A 19,565-nucleotide genomic window follows, 5' to 3' on the forward strand; every position below is an offset into this window, starting at 1 on the left:
CAAACTCCATCAAGGCTGGGACATACAGGTCCCTGCTGTATTTGCCAAGTGTTTAGAATCTACTCCTAGCTAAATTCAGGTAAGATTATTGACTGTTTAACATGCCTCTTTTTCATGGAAGGGTGTGTGTGTGTGTATACTATGGATTAAGATTAAATGCTTATGCTTACAAGCAAGTACTTTATTGAGACAACTGTATCCAGAAAATTGAACTCATTCCATAAGTCTTTTGTTTTGGTTCAATATATTGTTCTATTACTTGGCAGTGCCCATGCCAAGCGAAAATATAGAACATGAAATAACTGTGATACAAATGGCCAAGTTAAATAAAACTTTTAGGTTATGTTTATACCACTTATTGTTGTGACAACTACAGAATTTAGCATAGAACTAGTGTATATTTATAAGTGCAATAAAAGGTAGACTTTATAGTTATCAAAAGAAACACTAGAGTTTAGTCAAGAAGATGTGATCACATATGATATGAACTTGCTGTATCACTTCTCTATGTTTTCACATATTAGCAGGGATTGTTTTGGTAAATTTTAACATTCATTCAGTTATTGACAGTTCTTATGACATTAATGTTATGAGCATAATTAAAATATTCTATGTTTGTGATTGCGTATTTTCAATTTCCTGTATGGTAAATAAGATGCATGGTATAGATAGTGACATTGAGTGAGAACTGAAACTTCTGTTATGGTGAATGAATTAAGTGGAGAAGTTTCTGGAAAAGTCTTTGAAGTAAAATAATTGCGAGTAGTTATTTGATGTAACTGGTAGTATGCTATTTGGATTCATATACATATATATGTCATATATATAATTTGTGGGTTGCTATGGAGAGCTGCAAGAGCATAAACAACACTTTTCTTCAAAATATAGTCTTTACACCATTCTGAGCTCCCTGATGTTAGCAATCTATCCCTGTTGAAATGTCCTCTAATTTTACATCAATCATCTAATGATCTAGATTGCCCATGGCTTCTAGTTATCTTTTCATGTTTTATTTGGTTAAAGGAAAATTAGCTTTACATTGTGAAAATGCATACTGTTAGTGAATTGTGAATTTGTGAGGGATTGTGCTGTAATTACTGAGTATTGGCTCTCCATGAACATGTTGCTTCAATGTGGGAAGATCTGCCAGGGAAATTAAGTTTCTCTCCTCAGCAGTCCATCATTACAGCAACAATTGTGGAAATCAAGTGAGATGCGGAGCCATTTTTGATTGCCTTAAATGGCACATTTATTCCTGCCAGCAAGAGTCTATGCTTCACTATAAATTGAAAGAGGAAAATTAAACAGTCTGTGGATGTGGACCCTGTTGGGTTTAATGTAGGTGGATCAGCTTATACTTAACATCTGTTCAGGCTGCAAATGCAGGGGAAGTTTGATATGTTTACTCAGTCACACTGGCTCCTGGGTGCAAAGGCAGAAAATCTGAAACATGTGACTTCTGTTCACACTAAGAGGGAGCTATTCAGAATGAAGGTGATGACGCTGGAAGAAAAGACAGAGATGCTATCTAGGATGCCAGCGCAGTTGGAACTCTTCGCTGCCAGCAATCAGCAGCCCTTAAATATCAACATTGTGGGCTTCTGTTAACCAGCTCAGAGGACAACCTTGAAAAACATTCCGAAAAGAATAGAAAACAAATCTGGTGTATTACTTAACACATCAAAAATAACAACATGTAGACGCCAATCCTTTCCATTCTGTCCCCCAACTTTATAATATTATAATACATTTAATGTAGCCTTCTAATTTATATTATTTTTAAAGAAATACGTTCCTGAAATGGTTTGTACACTCATAAACACCTTGACTAGACAGTATTTTATTACAGTGTCAGACATATGTGAACCCAAGGTTTCCTGACAGAAGCTGCACCTCTAAAGCTGATTGGCTGATTTGGTTACTCATTATCATGGGTTGTCTTTAACCCCCTTAAGTATGCTTCTATTATTCACCTCTGTATACATATCATATCCTTGTGACAATTAAGTGTATGCCTTGAGATACGCAAATAGATACCCTAGATTCCACTAACCTAAAAGCAAGGTCTTCACTTAGCATAAGAAGCCTATAAGGAAAACTGTCTTTCTTTACTGTAAACTACCTGTGTATATACCCCAGTGTGTTTGAAATTTGTTTTTATTTCTGAGTTTATGTCTGTTTAAAACAATAATGGGGTTGGGCAGTGGTGGCTCACGCCTTTAATTCCAGCAATCAGGAGGCAGAGGCAGGCAGATCTCTGTGAGTCCGAGGCCAGCTTGGGGTAGAGTGAGTTCCAGGAAAGGCGCCAAAGCTACACAGAGAAACCCTGTCTCAAAAAAAAAAAATGAGACTATAAGTTACCTCATGGGAATGTGGAATTTCAGCTAACCTATGTCTATATAGTCAACTGCACTTGGTTTCAGATTGACTTATTCCTTAACCTCTTTTAGGTTAGAATTGAGTTTTCTGCTTCAACAAGAGAGAGTTCACAAGGAAAGTATTTTTTTAAGTAATTCTCTTTTTTTAAATAATGCTTTGAGATTGCTGTATTTATGCATCTATATATTTACATATAATATTAGAATAAAGTCTCATTAAATCCTGTATAATTATTTTCACTGAATGAAAATAATGTTTTATAATTAATTTGCAGTCTCTGTGTTATGTGGTTGGTATTCAAAAATTCTCCCATTTGTAAGGTGCTCGTGTTTTGGTTTGGAAGTAAAAGAACAGTAGTTGCAATCAACAGAAGAATTTTTTTTTTAGTAGATTTCATAAAACAAACAGGAGGGTTCATAGAGAGAATTGGTTTAATCTATTATGGCAATTTTTAAAAGTGTCACAGTTGTTATTTGAATTAGATATTGAGACATAAATGAAAATTCACTAACTATGGAAGAAACTACAATGGACTGAGAAAATTGCCAGAAAACATTAAAAGTCATGAGGTTTTAATAATGGTTTTTAGATGGAATTCAATGCACATTGGATGCAAACATATGCAGTTCAAAGGACAAAACCAAAAAATATAAGAATGGAGAATGTGTTCAAGGGCTGCTGATATCAAACTATGGAAAAATTCATTTGATCAAAGATGATCATGGCCTACATTCAGATTAGTGTGAACTTGGCAACTTTTCTCCATCCCTAGTCCTACTATTCCCACTTCCTCTTCATTAACAAACTCTACCACCCTTGCCTCCGTATTTTTATACTATAGCAATAGCATCCTTAATACTTTCACACAAGATTTACTTGGGTAAAAACACTCTGATGCATACAAAAGAATCGGTGCATGTATTACATGCTAAATGGGAAGTTTGTTTACTTTTGTTATAACAATGTTACCAGATGGATTTGAGAGAATGTGATAGGAAGTTCATAAATAGTGAAAGCCTGGGGCGATCATTCCAAGCAAAATTCAAAGAATTTTTATTTAGAAGTCACTTATTCAAAATAAAGAAAAGAGTCAATTCACCACAAGTCAGTAATTAAGGTCACTGTAATTTTTCTTTAACATAAAACAAAGCTATGTTATATATCATGTACAATAGACAAATATTGCAACTATTTTTGAGAATGTGTAAGAGTTAAGGAGTGTAATACATGGTTTGATAAGATCACTTAGAGACAAAAATTTCTTTAAGCACATTATATGCATAAGACTTTTTAATTTATACATTTAAATATATGGATTTCATTAGGGAGCAGAAAGAAAATACTAAAATATGAATATTGGTAGAGAAGTGATGTCTGTATTTGTATATCCCTTTGGTGCCCTTGACACTAAATATAGGTTATATTTTAACTAGACTCTGGAGAAATTAATTAAAAACATTCTAATAAAGAAATCAATGATAGAAAAATATAGTACCTATTAATTATATTAAGGCTTATTTCTTTCTTGTTACATATTATGTGTTTCTCCCAATGGCAGAGAGAATGTAAAGTCATTAATTTGGGAAGTACTGACTGCAACATTTATAATCGAAGTCAGGCAGAATTCATCTACAAGAATTTCATTTTAAGTTTGCCTTCATATTAACCACGTTATCAACTACTCTTAGACTGTGTCATAAAATGTCTATAATATATGCAGAAGCCAAGCATTCTAGGGGTAGTCCAAAGTGTGTGAAAATAAATAGAAACAGCATTTGTGATAGGGAAGTGGTAGGTGACTAATGTCGTCAGGATTTCAACAATAGCAGTTATGTTTGTAAGTCACCAATTTTCTACATCATGTAGCTACAGAAAATAATCTGTGGAAACAAAAAACATGATGTGCTGAGTGACTTCCACCCACCTACAAAGAAATTAATACAGTGTAGTTCAAGAAGTGAAATGTTGCTTAAAGATGTATACATATGCATGAGATTAAAATGTCCTTCTCATTAGGAGGGCAATCACACCATCAGACTAAGTACACACACTTCAAATGATAAACTGTAGTAAAAAAATCAACTACGAAATGTCACATTTATTTTAAACTTGTGAATGCTGTTTCTGTGAATTTGAGCCATCTGTATGTATGAGGTCTAATTATTAAAGTTGCTCCAAATTTAGATTTAAAATAATGCCCTATGTATTGAAGTCCAAAATTATATGCTATGATAATATAATGTGTTTCATTGAGATGAGTGTCTTTATATAACTAATATGTAGGATTTACATTAGGTTTTATAGATGTTCCCTTGCAGAGAATATATGTATGTATGCATGCTCTTCACAATTAACAAGACATTGAATGTTAAAGAAAGAGAGACTGAAAGAGACAGAGAGAGAGAGAGAGAGAGAGAGAGAGAGAGAGAGAGAGAGAGAGAGAGAATAAAACCAAGCAATGGAGACATTAACAAAGTAATAATTTTTAAAGTGAATGACAGAAATAAATACTTACCTCACCAAAAAGACTGTCGTGTTTGTACTTTGTCATTATTGATCACGAAGAACTGTAGGCCATCTTTTAAGTCCAGCGAGAGTCAATGATTAAAAAACACAGAGGACTGAGTAGTATTCCATTGTGTATATGTACCACATTTTGTTTATCCATTCTTCAGTTGAAGGGCATCTGGGTTGTTTCCATGTTCTGGCTATTACAAACAATGCTGATATGAACATAACTGAACAAGTGCTCTTATGGTGTGGTTGAGCATTTCTTGGGTATATGCCCAAGAGTGGTATAGCTGGATCTTGGGGGAGATTGATTCCCAATTTTCTAAGAAAGCGCCATATTGATTTCCAAAGTGGTTGTACAAGCTTGCATTCCCACCAGCAGTGGAGGAGAGTTCCCCTAGCTCCACATCCTCTCCAGCATAAGGTGTCTTCAGTGTTTTTGATCTTAGCCATTCTGACAGGCGTAAGGTGGTATCTCAGAGTTGTTTTGATTTGCATTTCCCTGATGATTAGGGATGTTGAGCAATTCCTTAAATGTCTTTCGGCCATTTGAGTTTCCTCTGTTGAGAATTCTCTGTTTAGTTCTATAGCTGGGGGAGCGGGAGATCCCAGCTGGATCAACAACAGAGAGGGAGAACAAGGAATAGGAGACCATGGTAAATAAAGACCACATGAGAATAGGAAGAAGCAAAGTGCTAGAGAGGCCCACAGAAATCCACAAAGATACCCACACAACAGACTGCTGGCAGTGGTCGAGAGACAGCCCGAACTGACCTACTCTGGTGATGGGATGGCCAAACACCCTAATTGTTGTGCTAGAAACCTCATCCAACTACTGAGGGATCTGGATGCAGAAATCCATGACTAGGCCCCGGGTGGATCTCTGGGAGTCCAATTAGCGAGAATGAGGAGGGTTTATATGAGCGAGAATTGTTGAGACCAAGGTTGGATAAAGCACAGGGACAAATAGCCAAATGAATGGAAACACATGAACTATGAACCAATGGCTGAGGGGTCCCCACTGGATCAGGCCCTCTGAATGGATGAGACAGTTGATTGACTTGATCTGTTTGGGAGGCACCCAGGCAGTGGGACCAGATCTTGTGCTCATTGCATGAGTTGGCTGTTTGAAACCTGGGGCCTATGCAGGATTGTTTGGCTCGGCCTGGGAGGAGGGGACTAGACCTACCTGGACTGAGTCTACCAGGTTGACCTCAGTCTGTGGGGAAGGCTTTGCCCTGGAGTAGATGGGAATGGGGGGGGGGGGGTTGGGGGGAAGGTGAGGGGGACAGGAGGGGGGAGAACAAGGGAATCAGTGGCTGATATGTAGAACTGAATTGTATTGCAAAATAAATTAATAATAAAAAAAAAAACACAGAGGAAAGCTGGGTGGCTAGAGTCTGGCATGGAAAATTGCCACACTGAACAGAGCACAAGCTGGAAAAAAAACTTATTCATTAATATTTACACACGAATCTGATTTCTTTATCTATTTGAACAAATGATATCCCCAAACACCTTTCTCTTCCATTTAAAGAGTGAAGTTGAACACACTGTGCTTTTCTTTAACCAACTCTCCTTAAGTTACTAATATTTCTTACAGATTATTCCTGTGCAGATTTATACCATGGAGATTTTCACTGTTTTGACAAAAATCCTGACTAATTTAAGCCCATAGCAGGAAGCAGGTTAAGGTCAGTGAAACAGCATTATCATATATTGTCTTGTTCAGTGAAACACACTTGAAGAAAAAGTGTCTGCTGATAGCCAGCCTGATCACCATCAAGCCTGGAACTGTCAGGAAACCTCAGGTTTCCAGACTATTATTCAGTTCCCCCTTAGTATTCAAGGAGCTATGGGATAAGTAAATGCCTTTCAGAATAAGTGAAATTTAAGAATATTATCTGGCTCAATGTTTCTACTACATGAAATACTTGTAGTTTGGTGGATAATAACAAATTTGGAAGTGAAATGCCCACTATTATGTTGTGCAGAGTTCTGCATCTGCCACTCTCAAGGAACTTTGCACAGAGTTCTAACTCATTCGCCACTACACTGGGGATAGGGAAATGATGTTTTCTCCTCACTAATTGATACAAATTTTCACTACTCATTCAACCATTTGCCAATATAAAATGTGAGAAGCTTTATAATTACCATACAAAAATGTTACTCTCCATTGCATCAATTTGATCAAACTACCAGACGATTTAGACTGAGAAAGACTGATTGTGGTTCATGGATTCAGAGTGCCAACATTGTGAAACAGTCATCTCAGTACCCTGAGCATGTGGGAAGCCAGAAAGTTGAGAGAGCAATAAAAGAGTCAGGGATAGTAGTGAGCATTCAGTGATCCATCACTAGATGCTCTCAGTCATCTCTAACAAAGACTCAGCAGGCGGTTCTCCAGATGACCTGACAGTACCAATAAACTGGTGAAAAGTTACTTGTTCTAGTTCAAACTGCTTCTCTACAGATGAACAACTAGCTAAATGATATTAGAAAGTATAAAACAATAAATATGCGGGGATAAGGACAAACAAAAATATAGTATAATGAAGAAGACATCAAACATTTCCTTTGAGCTATTTGACCCAATAAGTGAGTCAAAGATATCAAGATGTGTCTATTGTATATTTTCTTCTTGGTGGAATTATAAAATTGTAAAACAGATTATACGAAGCTAGTGAATCACATTTTCTCTTTTTACCACTCAAGATCTACATTATTTCCTTAATGTAAAAGTTGATTATAGGATATCACAGAGACCAAAGAGACAATCACAGAGCTTGTAAGGGTCTGAGTTTGTGCCTCTGCATATGCTATGGTTGTGTAGCTTGATGTTCCTGTGGGAGTCCTACCAGAGGGAGTGGGGGCTATCTGTGACTCCTTTGCCTGCCTTTGTGATCCTTTTCCTACTAGGTTGCCTTGTCCAGCCTTGACATGAGGGTTTGTGTCTAGTCTTTTTTTTTTTAAATTTAGATAATACTTTATTAGTTTTTGTAATCAAACCCACATAGATAAGACCTTACATATTCAATACAGTGCATTACCCCTGTACAAATGGAAAAACAATTAAGTTCAATATTTCTAGACTGATATGGCTGTTAATTTCTGTATAATGCCAACTCAACACGGTAAACTGGGATACTTTTTTCCATAGTTGACAGCACAGCTAGTTTCCAAAAATTCAAATTATATATATATATATATATATATATATATATATATTTATATAAAAAGACCAATAATAGCAATATGTTATGCATCAATAGCAGCAACAGCTTTTCCAGGTTCTGCAGTCACTTGAACAAAATTATAGAGACATCCAGCATATTCTATTTAAAAAAAAAAGGAAGTAAAAAACAAAATCCCAGAAAACAGCACGGTCTTATTGAAATTAATTACACAGTGTTTGGTTGATATCCCTGGAAGCCTTCCTCTTTTATGAAGGGAAATGAAGGAAGAGTGGATCTGGAGGAAAGAAGAGAAGTGGAGGATGCTGGGAGATCTCTAAGAAACAACAACCAGAAAGGACAAAACAAAACACAATAAAGCAAGTCAAAGTCCTCATCTCAGAGCTAAAGAAGGCAATCCAACAAGTGGAAAAGAGTTCAGAGAGCAGGCAAAGATACATCCACATCCACCATTAGGAGTCCCACAAAACATCAAGCTAACAGCCACAACGTACAAACAGAGGACTTGGTGAAGACACATGCAGGCTCAAAGCTTGGCACTTCATTCTTGGTGAGCCCACATGCACTCAGATTAGTTGACTCAGTGGGCCACATTCTCCTGATTTCTTCCTTTACATTTGACTCCTACAATCTTTCTACACCCCTTTTCACACAATTTCCCCAGCTCCAAGGGGAGAGACTTGTTGGAGGCCTCCAACTTAGTTTCTCTCTCCTTCTGTTCAGCTAAGAGTCTCTGTATCTGTTCCCATCTGCTGCCAGTGGAAGGATCTCTGATGATAACTGGATAAGGCACTGATCTACAAGTATAGCTGAATATCATTTGGAATTTTTTTCATTTTTTTTGTTCAGTTGTGTTTGATTCTACTCTCTGTCTCTGGGCTATCCAGTATCTGGTTCCTGGCCACCCAAGTGGTGTCAAGCGTGGCTGCCTCTCATACAGTGTTCGTGAAGTAAAATAAGACATTAGTTGGCAACTCCCATAAGTTCTGTGCCACCATGGCCCCAGCATATCTTGCAGAGAGGACATATTGTTGGTAAACATTTTTGTGGCTGTGTTGGTGTTCATGCTGTTCTTTAGGTAGCCTATACCAAAGAGATTTGAACTTACAGGTGAAGGATCCATGTAGGAACCAGCTAGATCTCTCCAAATGCAGGGAGTTGTGCAGATGATTTCTTCAGCAATGGAGCCCCACTGTCAGTTTTAAGAGAGCATAGCTCTGTCTTTGCATTAGCCTGGGACACACCCTACTCCCACTCTTGGGATTCCCACAAGAATACTAAGCAACACAAACAACAGATATATGCAGAGGAACCAGCTCAAAATATATTCAATTCCCCCTTTCCAGGAAGATCCATGCATCTCCCCTTGAGCCCTCTTTGTAAATTAGCCTCTCATCATTTGTAGAGTGATTATCAATTACTTAATAGATGTTGTCCACTTACAAGTGAATAGTTTTCGTATTGGTCATTCTAGGTCTGGGTTTACATCACCCACAGTTATCTTTTCTGGTTCCATCTACTTGACTGCAAAATTCGTGATGCCATTGTTTTGAAAAACTGAGTAATACTTCACTGTGTAAATATACTATATTTTCTGTATCCATACTTTAGTTGAGTGACATTTAGGTTGTTCCCAGTTTCTAGCTATCATGAATAAAGCTGCATTGAACATGGTTATGCAAGTTTCCTTGTTGTAAGTTGGAGTATCCTTTGGGTACAGGCCCAAGAGTGGTATAGCCAGGTCTTGTAGTAGATTATTTTCTAATTTTCTGAGGACCTGCTATATTGATTTCCATAGTGCCTGTACTAGTTCGCACTCCCATCAGCAATGGAGGAGTTTCCACCTTGTTTCACATTCTTGGCAGTATGAGTTTTCGCTTGTGTTTTTTATCTTAGCTATTCTAACAGGAGTAAGATGGAATCTCTATGTTTGATTTACATATTTTATATATCAAACCATCGTTACATCACTGGGATGAAGCACACTTAATCATGGTGGATGATCTTTGTGATGTGCTCTTGTATATGGTCTGCAAGTATTTAATTGAGTATTTTTGCATCTATGTTTATAAGGGAAATTGGTCTACAGTTTTGTTTCTTTGTTGAGTTTTTATATGGTTTGGTATTATTGTACTTGGCTTCATAAAATAAACTTGTCAAGGTTCTTTCTGTTTGTATTTTGTGGAATCATTTAAGGATTATTGGTGTTAACTCTTCTTTAAAAGTCTGGTAGAAATCTGAGCTAAAACTTTCTGGCCCTAGTCATTATTTGTTTGAGTTTTTTAATGACTGCTTCTATTAGGAGTTGTCGGTGTATTTGAATTCTCTGTTCTTGATTTAGCTTTGATAAGTTGTACCTGTCTAGAAACTTAGCCATATCTTTTAGATTTTCCAGTTTGGTGGAGTACAGGTTTTTAAAGTATGTCCTTATTATTCTCTGGATTATCTCTGTGTCTGTTGTTATTGTTAGTCATTTGACTGTGCTGTGTTCTTACCCTGCACAGAAATGTCACGAAACACGACAGAATCTGCTAATAAGAGTTTTATTAAAGATAAAGGGAGAGAGAGTGAACAGGCCTGCGGGAAACATGTGTGTGGAGAAGAAGAAGGAACCAGGAACATAGTGCTGGATTTTAAAGGCTGGGCGTGGACAGATCAACGTCACTACTACATGCAAGCGCATAGATCACATGGCCACATTGCACACCTACATAGCCAATGGAACGTCACGGATCTTGGTCACTCACGCGAGATGCCCTGACCCGGAAATGGCTATCCTGACCTGGACATGGCTAGGCAGAAGTGTCTGCCAGGCATATGCGAACATGCCCGACCGTGGGGGCGTATTATAAACCCTTCAGTTATGTCCCCCTTTTTATTTCTGATTTTGTTAATTTGCGTATCCCTTCTCTGTCTTTTAGTTAATTAGGATAAGGGCTTGTCCATATTTCTATTTTATTGATTTCAGCCCTCAATTTGATTATTAGTTGCTGTCTACATCTACTCCTCTTTAGTGTGAATACTTCTTTTTGTTTTAGTGCCTTCATATGTGCTCTAAAGTTGCTAGAATGAGTTCTCTCCAATTTTTTTATGTAGACACCTAATGTAAATTTTTCTCTTATCACCACTTGCACTACCTCTTATAAGGATGAATATGATGTGTATTCATTTTCATTGAATTCTAGAAAAATCATTTCTTTCTTTGCTTATGTCCATGAGTTTTTCATTCTATAGAGAATTGTTCAGTTTTCATAAGGTTGCAAAATTTCTGTTATTTCTATTATTGTTGATGTAAAAAAAGACTTTCAAAAAATTTCATAAATCAGCCACTAGATTTTATACATTGGATTTCTGTATTACTAGACTTTAAAAATGTGTCATTTTGGCAAAGTGATAGCTCAGCAATTAAAAACAGTGTCAGCTCTTCCAGAGGACCAGGTTTCTACTTACAGCACCCCCATGTGGTTCAAAGCAGTTCCAGAGTATCTGATGCCCTGTTTGGCCTCAGTCACCATACATGTGGTGCACATGCATACATGCAGACTAAATGTGCATGAGCACACGTGCACGCGCGCGCACACACGCGCGCGCGCACACACACACACACACCAATAAAACATTTTAATTGGCCTTCATAAATGATAAATACCAGGCATATTAGACTTGCTTAAATTAATTGCAAGACTTTGTGGGGCCTCACATAAATCTCAGTTTTCTAAAGGGAGAAGTAGACCAATCTTTGAGTATTTGAGGCCAGTGTAGCTTACATATCTATCTAGAATTCCAGGCATGCCAGGACTGCATCAAAGTGAGACCCTGTCTTAAAAACATGCGTTGATCATGTTCCCCACCTTTAAATAATTTAATGATTCCTGCACTTCCTTGCCACACACTGAAAGTTATTTTAAAATTGAATAAGAATGACCATTTGAATCTTTGTTTATAGCACTATTCTGAGAGATTCTCGATTTAAAAGTGGTAGCCCAGTACCTTCTGAGTCATGTTGTGATGTTTATCTTGTGAAGTTGTCACATGTAGTTCAGATTTAATGTTTCTATTAAGGACTCTTACTGTCTTCTCAGGGGTCATTACACATCAAATTTTCAATGAGAATTTCTATTTAGTTATTTCATGGAATACTAAGTCATGTTAAACAGGAAATTAAGTTAAATACAACATAAATAAAGCCACTCTTAGATGAATGCTGCATTTGGGTAATTATTAGGGGGAACAGAATATCATGCTTCTGTCTGTCCATGCAATATGTGTATTATTTAGCCATACAATAATTCTGCAGTATAACTGATAGCATGATATTTCACTTTTTCTTCTCCAATTTTATAACTGATAACATGATATTTCACTTTTTCTTCTCCAGTTTTATTATTCTGTCAATATTATTTATTATTATTTGTGGATTTCCCAAATAACATGTGTTGAGAATATTGTGTTACTACTTTTAGGCAGACATATTCTAAAATAAACGGTCTTGGGAAGACTCTATTCACTTATATTTTTACTTTGATCTACTCATTGGCTAAAGAAAGCCTTATAGGGGCTGGCTAAATGGCTTGCTGGGTAAACATGTCTGTTGCCAAGCTTCTTGACATGAGTCTGACCCTATTGACACACACTAAAGAAGAAGAGAAACTGTTCACAAGAGTTGATCTGTGACCTCTGTATACTTGCCGATACATGCCTCATCCCATATACACAAAAGAACAATAAAGAAGGTGTAATACTTTTAAAAAGAAAATTATATCAGATCACATAAAAAGCTCTCATTCTGTGTCTCAATAATGTTCTGGCGAATTAATGGTGCAATAAACGGTTAGCAGAGTGTCAAGTACTCTTCAATGTGAAAAGATATAAATTTGGCAGAAGCAAGAGGGAAGGGACCTATTCTTAGTATATTTTTTACTTTTTTATAGCACTGAGTTCATTTGATGATAATACTTTTTGGTTATTAGATGCATTCACTCTGAAGATTCCTGTATCACCATTTTTTATGTCTACATATTATCTGTATCTTCAGGGCAATTGTTAGTTTTCTTTCCTTTCTTCATTTAATCTAGGCCATAAATCACAGATTTTTTACAAAACAGACATGCAGTCAATACTGGATAAGTTTATGGCATGCATGAAATAAATGTAAGCATATATCATCATCTGCATAATTGCTTGTACACTAGTTTCCCATCCAGTTCACTGTGTCCTCTATATGTATAGAGTGCTTCAGCTGAAAGGAAAGTTTCTCATCTTTTTCTCCTCCAAATTTGGTTTGAGAAAAAATGGAAATCTCTTTCCAATAGAAGTTTCCTGCATGACGGATAAAGACTACAATTATCTGTGGATATAAAGATAAGTGTTTATGGATTTTTAGGGATTATGCTGATTTAGTAAAGTGGTGGTTGTAGAATCTCCTCCAACAGCCATGATTTCATTAGCATTCTGGTAGTTAGTTAGATTACCAGTACCAGGCAAGGTTTCTCTCTTGTTGAGAGGATCATTAATCTATTTAGAGTGCTGTTGGTTATTGCCAAGGTATTTATGTCAGTACTGAATATTTAGGGCTATTGTGCCAGCTGGCCATTTATGTGGTTCATGTGCACTACAGCTATGTAGAATTGCTGGTTTCATCCTTCATTTCAAAGCTCCCATATTGCCTTCTGGTGAAATGAAACCTAGTCCTCAGAGTGGAAGAATTCAAGTCAATTCAGCACAGGAGTCTATGGGCCCTATTTCCAATAACAATGCAGAGCTGTGGAGCCCAGTAACAATGGCTACATCTACAAAACATTCTCTTATTAACTACAGCTAAGAGGACATTGTGGAAAAGGGTTGAGAAAGATCATAAGATCCAGAGGATCAGGGAGTTTGCTGTGATATTGTGTCTTCTAGTAATGACAGGAAATACGCCCATAAATTTACACCAACATTAATGCATAAACATGAGCTGAACAAGGATGATACCAATGATATGCTAAAGCCAACAGAGAAAAGCAAATGAGGCCCTAAGCCTACACAAAGATCTATAGACAACTGAGGAATGCCTGGAGCAGAAGAGGTGGCCTTCGTCAGGGACGAGAACACGGATTGGTTACCCAGTGTCAAATGTTCATCCCTATAAATACATATCCATGCAACATTATATGGATGGTGCTGCTTATATTTAGGAATACATATGTATAGACATAGACATAGAAATAGACATGTGGGCATAATACAATTTAAGGAAAAAAATGAGTCCCTGAATTTGAAGGAGAGTGAGGAGAGGTATATAGGCAGGAGGATGAAAGAGAATGAAGAAATATAACTATAATCTCAAAACTTAAAAGAAAAGTAAAAACAAAAGAAGCAAAAGTAAAATAATGTACATAGAACAAATTGGAAATTATTTTTCAAAATTCACATTCTTAGGGTTAGTTGGTTAAATAATCTCAGCTAAAGAAGCATCTTTAGTGTGAATTACTATCTATAGAATAAAAGATGTTTATGTTTTCTAAAATAAGGGTGAATGATGCTAAGAAATTTCCCACAATTGCTGAAATAGTAAAAAATTGTCATGTGTTTGAATTACTTTATCAGTAGTAACTTCTAAAGTGTCTTTTTATATTAATCACCTTTGAAAAATATAATAGAATATACCTAGCTAAGGTATCAGCAAATCTCCAGTTGTCAGGATAAATAATTTTCAACATCAATAACAACATTTTTTGAGAAGTGAAATCATGTTCAGCCTCTTGTGACCTTGATGTAGCCCTTATTTACTTTCTTTCATACTGCTAACCAGTCTATTAGCATCCCTTTCCTAATATTTTAAAAAATGGATTCAGAGTTCACAATCGCTAGTGGCTTTTATCGAATTTGAGCCACCACAATCACAAGACATGGGCTAACAATCAAATATTCTTGTATACCTCCTACTTCTGGAATTTTGAGGCTTTTCTTTTTCAGAGACCATAAAGGCCCTTTAAAAAAACTGAGTTATTGATGTAATAGTAGCTTTCTCATGTTTTCAGGGTCTATCTTCACATTCATACTAGAATCCCAAATTGACAAAAGCACATGTTATCACCCATATTATCTTTTTCATGTCATATGTGGTCACTTACAATGTCATTGACAATAACACAGGTCTAATTGCTATGGATAAAAGTTTTTACAATGTGTCTGGTGATATCAAAGCATTTGTCCATTTTCTTTGAATTGTATAAAACACTAGCTAATTAATATATTTGAATGGGAGATATGATTCAGTGATTAATAGTACTGGTAAGCATAAAAATACCTGTTAGTCCAACCCTTGGAGAATTAATTCACTCTTCTAGCCTCCATAGACACTAGACACAATGGAAAAATTAAAAATAAATCTTCATATAATGGAAAATTGTGTGTAACCTCTTTCTCTCTCAGTCTCTCCCTCTCCCTCTCCCTCTCCCTCTCTCTCTCCCTCTCCCTCTTTCTCTCTCTCTCTCTCTCTCTCTCTCTCTCTCTCTCTCTCTCTCTCTCTCTCTCTCTCTCTGTGTGTGTGTGTGTGTGTGTGTGTGTGTAATATCTGGGTGTCGTTGTGAGCTCTCATTGGTCTGTAGCTCAACAACAGGAAAGAGTAACTAGCCACAGAATTCTGGGAACTTCCTGTTTCTGCTTCCTCAACCCTCCAGGTACAATAATATGCCATTATTATTGGCATTTTAAGGTGTGTTGTGTGGATTGAACATAGTTCCTCATTCTTGGGAAGCAAATGCTCTACCAACTGAGTTATGTCTCCAGTCTTGTAGCTATATTTAAATACCATAATAAAAGAGAGGTAAATCTTGAGACATTATACAAAATGTTATTTCACTGTTTATACATTTCTTTTGCTCATTCATCGCCATTCAAATACTGCCAATTGCCTTATTTTCTTACTTAGATTTAAGTGATTCTAATTCAAAAGCTTTTATGTAATTACAAGGGTGGAATGTTTACACAAAATTACTTAGATGAAATAGTTATTTTCTATCACATCTTTTATTCACTGTAGCAAAATATGCTTATGATGTTGCATAAATACATGCAAATAAAATATATGAAATGCCTACAACTAAACCTAGTGTTCAATGAAATAAATAGATTCCTTACTTAAAATTAGGCAAGAAAAGACAAAATTGCCTCAAAAGACTCCCTAATGTGCCAGGAACAATGTTCAATTGGTAAAATACTTTGTTTGGAAGCATGGGGACCTGAGTTCTGATAGCAAACACATATGTAAATAGGCAATTGCAGTATAAGCAAGCACTTGTGACATCCCACTTGAGGTTGGAGTAGGAAGATTGTGCTGCTCACTGGCCTACAGGATAGGTGAAACATTAACTTTAAGATTCAGTTGAGAGACCCTGCTCAAAGGAGGAAGTAGAGAAGAGATTGACAAGGATTTCCAATATTAACCTCTGCCTCTACATGTGCTCCCATTTGCAAGTATATCTACATGTGCACACACACACACACACACACACACACACACACACACACACACACACACACACACACACAGATTCCAAAGTTTTAAAGAGGAATACATTGCTGATTAGAGCAGCTTTTCCCCATAGTTTACAGGAGTAAAAGTAATTTATTAAAATACATTTTTGTGATTTGAGATTCAATGTTACTTTCTATTAATTTTATAGCACAAAATTCATCAGTTGAAAATTAAAATTTATAATGTCATGTAACTTTAAACATGTTCCAAAGCTACTACAGTTAAAGGTAACACATCCATCCAATGCTCTCCTTGCTAAATATAGCATGCTATATTTAAAATTTTTAGTCATCAGAGAAGTATAGAATAAATTAGGATGAGATTTAATCTCTTTCCAGTCATAGTAATAGTCAGAAATGAAGGGAAGAAATTTTCTGGCTGATGTGTGAAGAACAAAGAATCCTTTATCTACTCTGGGTGGGTGTGATGCTTTGAAAGAAAAAAGGTCCCCCAGAAGGGAGTGGCACTATTAGGAGGTGTGGCCTTGTTGGAGGAAGTGTGTCAATGTGGAGGTGGGCTTTGAGGTCTCATATATGCTCAAGTCATGTTCTGTGAGTCAGACCATTTCCTGTTGCCTGCAAGTCAAGGTGTAAGACACTCAGTTATTTCTTCCGCACCATGCCTGCCTGTACGCTACCATGCAGCACACTGATATTAACTGACTAAACCTCTGAAAATGTAAGCCACCCCAATTATATGCTTTTGCTTTATAAAAATTGCTGCGGTCATGGTGTCTCTTCACAGGAAAAGAAACCCTAACTAAGACAGTGGCATGTATAGTGATAGTGGTATAGCCACCATGAATAGTGTTATGAAATTACTCAAAATCAAACAAATAAACAAAAAACAAAATAGAACTACCCTATGGCCCTCATCTGGCCATATACTCCAAGGACTCTAAATACTACCATAGAGACACATATTCATCATGTTCATTGCTGCTCACAATAGCAAGCCAATGGAATCAGCTTAGGTATCGATGAATAGATAAATGGGTAAGGAAAAGATTATGCTAAACATAATGGAATTAAATTTATTTACAGCTAAATTTAAAAAGTTAAATCTGGATATTTATAGGAAAAAGAGTGGATGTAGATGTTTTTTATAATAAGTGAGGTGATCCAAGCTCAGAAAATCTGTTCATGGTCTTTCTCATTTATAGACCAGTGTTTCTAATTTATATGTGATATATTCATGGGGGAGTGAGTGTGTATAAGGGTCATGAATTGGGACTGGGACTGAAGAAAGGAGAAAGGGACTTTAAGGGGAGCTGCTGAGAGTAATAGAATACACATGACATTAACTTTGCAAGGAGACTAGGAGACTGTTGGATGTGAAAGGGGTACAAGAATGGAGAGGAGAAGTGTCAGAGGCTCAACATAAATAATGTCAAAACATGAGATCCAGTACTCTCTGTGCTAAGGAAAACAAAGATCACACTTTCATTATAAATATTTACTTGAGGGAGACAGGTAAGGGAGGGAGTCACAGAGAGGGGAAGATTGTTTTTTTATCCATGGTAACAAAGTTGCAATGTATACAGTGTCTTAGGCAGAATTTACTGTTATTGTAATCCAGAAGAGGACTATAAAACTCTTGGTAAGTGCAGCATAAAAACCAGTGTTATTCCAATTTCCACAGCTTCAACATTTGCTGTCAGGCTCTTTATGACAGACTATCTACTTCTCATATTCCAAGGTTTCCAACAACTACACTCACTTTTCAATGTTACAATCTTTCTTCAATACAAGCTTGCTATTTTACTATGTGGTGTGTTGGGGAATGCTAGTTATTAAAGTCCATTCATATTTCCTAGCTGTCTATAAATGCACGTGTAACAAGAAGAAAAAAACATCTATTTTGATGTAAAATCTATCAACTTGCTTTTTCAGTTCTACTTTTCAATGAAATGCTAAAAGTTAAAAATAACATGTAAAAGAAATTTCTTCAAATAAAATTGGGAAAATATACTGTTTTGTGTATTATTTTTCAATCTATAGTATATTGTGAATGTTTAATTTTATGAAAATAACTGATTATAGAAAATCATTATATTTTCCTAATTCTTAATACTACCTTCCATTTATTAAATATATATTCTAGTACATGACTACCCTTCCTAGAATTTGCTTTGGTTTAAAATTGAGTAAAAATATGACTTGAAGAAGCTATTTTTTTTTCTATTCCATTGAGAATAAACTAGAAAACTAGCTTAGAGGTAACATGTATGATTCATTTTATAACAAATGAGAATTTAAACGACTATTATAACCAAATGATTTCAAAATAATTATGTCTTTTCATTGCCTAAGATTAATTAAAATCACTTTCATGGTGTCTGATAATAGTTTGCATGGTTTAGTAATTCAGCTGGTTAGGGTTGTTTGTTTGTTTGTTTTTAGACAGACCAAGGCTGAATTCATTTGGGAAAAATAATACCAATTTAAAAAAAAAATCCTCTGTCAGACAAGGCTGTAGGGAGCTCAGTAGAGTATTATTTTTTTTTTTATTACTAATTGCTTTGAGGAGCACCACCCACTGTTATCTGTGCTACCCATGTGCTGGTGGTACTGGTTGTATTGCTTCTTGGTTTGTTTTCTTATTTTTATTGTTTGTTGGTTTGTTTGTTTTTCAGCTTGAGTTATAATGGCAGACAGATGTAAGGAACATGGAACTGAGTTGGTTAGCAGGTTGTAAAGATCTGGGAGGAGGCAGGGGAGGAAAAAACATGATCCAGCTACATGTATGAACACAAATGTTTCAGTGCAAAATGTCTAAGAAAAGAAGAACAGAAATGAAAACACTTTCAGAGATTCAGGAAATGGTGCCAGAGCCCCTTGTGAATATTCAAACTTCTGCCATGAATTAGTTTCAAACAAACAAACAAAAAACAGATTGAGTAAGCAATGAACAGTGAGGAGCAAGCTAATAAGCAGCTCATTGTTCCATAGTTCTAT

Source organism: Peromyscus californicus, unplaced genomic scaffold, assembly GCF_007827085.1.
Source record: "Peromyscus californicus insignis strain IS unplaced genomic scaffold, ASM782708v3 Scaffold_13__1_contigs__length_99412109, whole genome shotgun sequence".
NCBI classification, from domain to species: Eukaryota; Metazoa; Chordata; class Mammalia; order Rodentia; family Cricetidae; genus Peromyscus; species Peromyscus californicus.